The sequence below is a fragment of the Amblyraja radiata genome, chromosome 33 (assembly GCF_010909765.2).
Source record: "Amblyraja radiata isolate CabotCenter1 chromosome 33, sAmbRad1.1.pri, whole genome shotgun sequence".
In the NCBI taxonomy this organism is placed as follows: Eukaryota; Metazoa; Chordata; class Chondrichthyes; order Rajiformes; family Rajidae; genus Amblyraja; species Amblyraja radiata.
Window position 1 is genome coordinate 23,375,503 of NC_045988.1, and position 6,000 is coordinate 23,381,502.

A 6,000-nucleotide genomic window follows, 5' to 3' on the forward strand; every position below is an offset into this window, starting at 1 on the left:
GAGTCCTAGGAACTTCACGCTGCTGACCCTTTCCACATCAGCTCCATCGATGTGCAGAGGTGTATGGTGTTGTTTTCCCGCCCTCCTGAATCAACCACGATCTCCTTAGATTTTCCCACGTTGAGAATGAGGTTGTGGGATTTGCACCATCCTGTGAGCAGCTCCACCTCCATCCTGTATGCCGACTCATCATTGTCACTGATGAGACCCACCACTGTTGTGTCATCAGCGAACTTGTTGATGAAGTTGTTGTTGAGTCTAGCAGTACAGTCGTGTGTAAGCAGACTAAACAGCAGGGGGCTTAGGACACAGCCTTGGGGCGAGCCAGTGCTCACGGCTATGGTTTTTGATGTCCTACTGCCCACCCTGACTGTCTGCTGCCGTTGCGATAGAAAGTTCAGGACCCAGTTACATGTGCCAGCATCAACCCCCAATAGCTCCAACTTCTCCACCAGCTGCTGCGGAATGATTGTGTTAAAAGCAGACCTGAAGTCTATGAAGAGGATCCTGGCATAAGTATTTTTCCGATCAAGGTGTGACAGTACGAGGTTCAGTGTTGTTGAGACTGCGTCCTCTGTGGATCAGTTGGCTCTGCAGGCGAACTGCAGTGGGTCTAGGTCGGCAGGTAGACTATTTTTGATGTGCTGCATAACCAGTCGCTCAAAACACTTCATTACTATGGTCGAAAGTCATTATGGCAGGCTGGGTTTGGTTTCTTCGGGACAGGGACGATGGTGGCACTCTTAAGACAGTTGGGCACTACTGCCTGGCTGAGTGAGATGTTAAAAATGTTTGTGAAGACATCTTTCAGTTGCTCGGCGCAGTCTCTTAAAACGCATCCAGGAATGTTGTCCGGCCCTGCAGCTTTGCGTGCTTTGCGTAGGGTTAATGTGCGGGGATCGCTGGTAGGCGTGGACTCAGTGGGCTGAAGGGCCTGTTTCCCCGCTGCATCTCTAAACTAAGTTAAACTACTGTGCACTAGTCCCACCTGCTTGCATTTACCCCATATCCCTCTAAACCTATTTGTCAGATCCTCGTCTTGTACTCCAAGGACACTGAACACACAGCGTGTTGTTTTATTCGTCTCTATCCCTTTACATCCTGGTCACATGTGTCCTCTGACCATTCTGACTTTTCGTAGGACGTGATACATTTAAATACAACGTCCGTTACCATGACACTATCCAATCAGTGTACCTGTCTAAATGTTTCTTAAATGCTGCGGTAGTCCCTGCCTCAACAACCTCCTCCAGCAGGTCCTTCCATACACCCACCACCCTTTGTGTAAAATAAAAAAACACCCCTCAATTGTTATTAAATCTTTCCCCCCTCACCTTAAACCTATGTCCTTTGGTCAATGGGACACCAAGTAAGAATATACTTAAATAATGTACTCAAGGTGTTCCCTTGCCACAAAAAAGGCTGATCCGTGTAAAGTATTTGCACTAAAAGGAACAAGCAGAGGATTTAAATTCTTTATAAATAGATTAATTACTGGTTAGATAGCGTCGGTCGCTATTTCTGTCAACAGATCCGCAGGTGCTATCATTCATTGTTTGTATTAAATCAACAACTCACATTTTATATAATGCTCCAGAATAGTGAGATTAAATGAGAATTTACCAGTTTGAAGTTTGATCTTTATTTTATGAGGAGTTACGATGAGGGAATACGTGAAGAAGGCCCGTTCAGCCGCACGTGCGTCAATCTTCAAAGCAGCGGTGTGAAATCACAGATAATAATAACAGTGACTGAAGTATGATAGTAAGATGAAAGAAGACCAGAACTACCAGATGAGCTTAACGAGGGCTGGGAGCGGAGGGCACATATTCCCTCATCGTAACTCCTCATAAAATAAAGATCAAACTTCAAACTGATAAGTTCTCGTTTAATCTCACTATTTTACTTCGGAGTCACGTGAGTGACTACGTGAAGATTTCAAAGCTCTGTGATTTCATGCCGTGAGAAACAAGTCTACATAACCACAACTGCCTCATTGACAAAATGAGGGAAAACATTCATAATGCATACAGTCATGACATAGATTTAAACATGCTGATGCTGTTAAATAAGCAATAACAATAGTCACATCTCTCATCCGGATGGAACCTATAACAGAACATAAAATAAATTGAGAATACCTCTGGTCTAGCAACGGGTTATTATAACATGTTTGAAATATTGTTCGTTTGACCACACTACAGCCGTTATGATGTGGTCCAGCGGAACGTAATTAACCCTTGCTGCTGCTGTTATAGCAGCCCTGGTGGAGCGAGATCCAGATCAGTATCTACTCCTGCATACCTCAACTCCGTTTTAACACCTGACAAGATCTGAGCAGATAGGTTCTTATAACGTCTTTTGTAATTAACAATCATAGTTAGCTCAGAGTCTCAAAGACTCTTGGTGACCTTGACGTATTGTTGTATATGTGTGTCCCCACATAACGAGAAATCCCTGGGTATGTCTTGAGCTATTTTGAGACCCGACACCCCTACTGCTCTGCTTAAATTAATTATAGCATGAAATACTATGCATATATTTGCAGATGTAATCATCCTCTCCTGTCACAATAATGTAGCGAGTGACCTGTTGCGCTAACCAGCGCCAGGAGGATAACTACCTAATGAGGTCCGATCAAAGCTAAGAATGTAGCTGGAACCCCGTGGTTCAAATAGTGTTACACAATGTCAATCTCCCATACTGCATTGTACTTGTCCTGGGAAACTTGTGTAACAGGTATCCTTTACTAACTCGATATCCGAGGTGAACCCAACAACTTGGCCCTCGTTAGCTGCAGTAAGTCTGATGGAAAGCCCCTTGGCACAGTTAATGATCCTATAATTCAATATTGTCAAAGACCATTTAAATGAACTGCAATAACTCAGAATCTGTACCATTTAAAATATAACATGAGCGCTTCCCATCTCCTGAAGCAGCAAAGTACCGCTTTTTTGGTACCATTCCAGCACTGTGAATACATACAAAAATAGGCATGACAAACCCAAGCCACAAGCAGTCTATTGAGAATCTGTAGAACATATATTGATTTTATCATGCAACGGCTGATCTTTCAAGCCGCAGGCTGGACCAGCAAGTTACGTTTAAATAACCATATAATGTCGCATTATTATTATTCCCGACAAATCGGAAATCAAACTGCATAGGCCAATTCCACAGCTGGAACCTAAAGCGACTCTTGATGACTCTATTTCAAGACCAAACTCATAAAGCAAATTGGAGGAAGACATAAAAGACCATTCCTCATGCTTGTAGCGAGAATGTATCTTTCGCCACTGTTATGCCACACATTTTTTGCAACCTTTAATTAGCATGAAAACAATATATCTATATTCGGTGTTGCATTAAATCAGAATTTCATAACTACTGCGTGGTCCAACACCCATTCTGTGTTGTCATTGATCTGTACTTAATGATACTCCAGTGGCAAATTAGATTATGTACCTTTTACAGGATCTTTTCCCTGATTGCACTCTCGTGCTTATCATATGCCACATCTTAGTGTATCAACATGAAGTTGAGCATGCACCTATGCATATTCACTCAATCACTCTTTAACCCATAATGCACTTAGGGTCTATAGATAGTTGATACCAATACTGAAGAGTTAATAACTCATTGCAAATCTCCTGCACCTCCTACTAGAGATGACATTCGCATGCTCCCAACTTAAGCCAAAGCATCTTTTTTGCAATATAATGACATATTTATTGATCAACTACTGGAGCAATACTGAATACTGTTTGTCCATCATAGTGGCTTTCTTAGCTTCAGTTGGCAATAGCAAGTTGTATTATCAATGACCTTCATGACCTTTATTGTTTGTCATTAGGCATGCTGTCAGTTCTCCCAAATGCACAGCTGCATCACATCTATTATATTGCCAGTTAGTCTAATGAATAGGAACTCCTTTATAACCACAAGGCTGTTCCAGGTTTCTATTGGTTGCAATCTGTTGCCCAGGGCAGAGTCACATGCCGACTTTCCATTTGATAACAACCTCATTTACTGGATAGGAGAAACCAATTCCTCAATTAGCTTGAAACTGAGTGGATTTTAGTCAAATACAGCATCAAAATATAATCCAGACAATACATCACATTTGTTTTTGAACTCTGAGTAGTCCTTTGAATGATTTATTGTTATCATACTGCTTAACTTGCCTCATCATAACAATGCCTTCAAACATCTCTGATGATCATTGTACATGGAAAACCCTATGAAATCAGTTTGATCACCCTTCTTTCATAATGAACAGGCCACACCTGCCATCATTTCAAGTCTGCCCTGACGACAACTCTGGCCCGGTTCTGATAATTCTCACATGTCCCATGACAACTCTTGCCATAATTCTGACCTTGCCTTGAAAGACAATTCCCCATATCTCCGAGCCTGTCTCGAAGGCAACCTGGCTAAAATACTGGACCTGGATCAACACTCTTCTGGCCAAATTCTAACCTTCTTGGAATACTAGTATTTTCCAGTTACCTGGTTAAAATGCCTCTGAGTAGATGACAATGTCTCAGTTATTTGTGTGTTGCCCAACCAATTGTAAATCTTACCAACTTGTTCGTGGTCACTTAGTTGTAGAGTAACTCTGGTCAGCTTAATGCTGCTACCAGCTTCAGTGAACCGCTTCCTGCCGATGAAGCCGTGGGGTGCGTCTTCCCCCTAAACTATGTGCTTTGCCCTTCAGGTTTTGCCTGTGGAATATGTCTCACCCGAATAGAATATTCGGCGGGTGGCTCTAACTCCCCTGATAGCGGTGTTCACTGCATTGTGTTGTAATGGCAACCTTGCTCCCAGAAATCGTACCTCTGACATGTGCCCTTCATTCCTTGAGGTATTCTCCACGCTATACCCTCAGCCTCGGCATCAGATTACACTGACCCGGCATGTTCTCCTCTTCCATAAGGGAGACATTAAGCAGCCCTACTACAAGGCGCTGCTGGCATGACCTCTCCAACAGGTCCACCCTTCAGGATCAGAAAATGCCCCGGAAAGCTCACCTTCTCCATGAGGGAGACATCATTGCAGCCCTTCTCCAGGTGCTGCTGCCATACATTTAAGCAACCCTATACAAGGCGCTGCTGACAAGGCCTAGAGCAATAGGTCGGCACTGCCATATATTCGGCATCCCCATTATGCAGCCCTGTTACAAGGCGCTGCTGGCAAGGCTCTCCCATCTGCCCAACACTGCCATATCTCCTGATGTTAGGGTGTATCTATCTTGAGCCTCCTCTCAATAAGGCTCCATCCTGGCCAACTTCCACATTATTTATTTTTACCGGAAAGGAACCCTCCCGGCACCAGGACTGACCACTTGGGTCGATTTACCCCATATCTTGGGGACCTCTGCGGTCTGGGTACCGCCTAGCTGGTAGATTCCCCACCCCCGGGAATCCCAGCACCCTTATATATTACCGGAGGGAAACCCCTACCGGCCCCAGGACTGACCGTTCCGGTCCGTTTAACCCCTTACCTGGGGACATCTGCGGTCTGCAAGCCGCATAATTACTGGATTCCCCTACCCGGGAACCCCAGCCTCTATATGGATATCGGGGAAATCCTCCCAACACCCGGCATATATATTTACTCCCCCTGGAGGCCCCCTCCACGGGAACCCCAGCATAAATATTTATCTTGGAGGGAAAACCCCTCCAGACTCCTGGTCTACTGGAGGTCCCCTCCACGGGAACCCCAGCATTAACATTCATATCGGAGGGAAAACCCCCTCCCGACTCCCGCTCTACTCGCGGTCCCAGAATAAATAGTCTTATCAGAGGGAAAATGCCCTCTCGCACCCGGCCTACTGGAGGTCCCTTCCCTGGGTACCCCAGAGTTTCTGTGCCTATCGGAGGAACCCCTCCCGGCACCCGGAGCGCCTGTAAGCCACTGACCACCCGTCAGCGACCCACTTCGCGACACCCGACATTCTCCAGCTACCCGCGCTTGGCGGCAAGAACCGGGGTTTCCCCA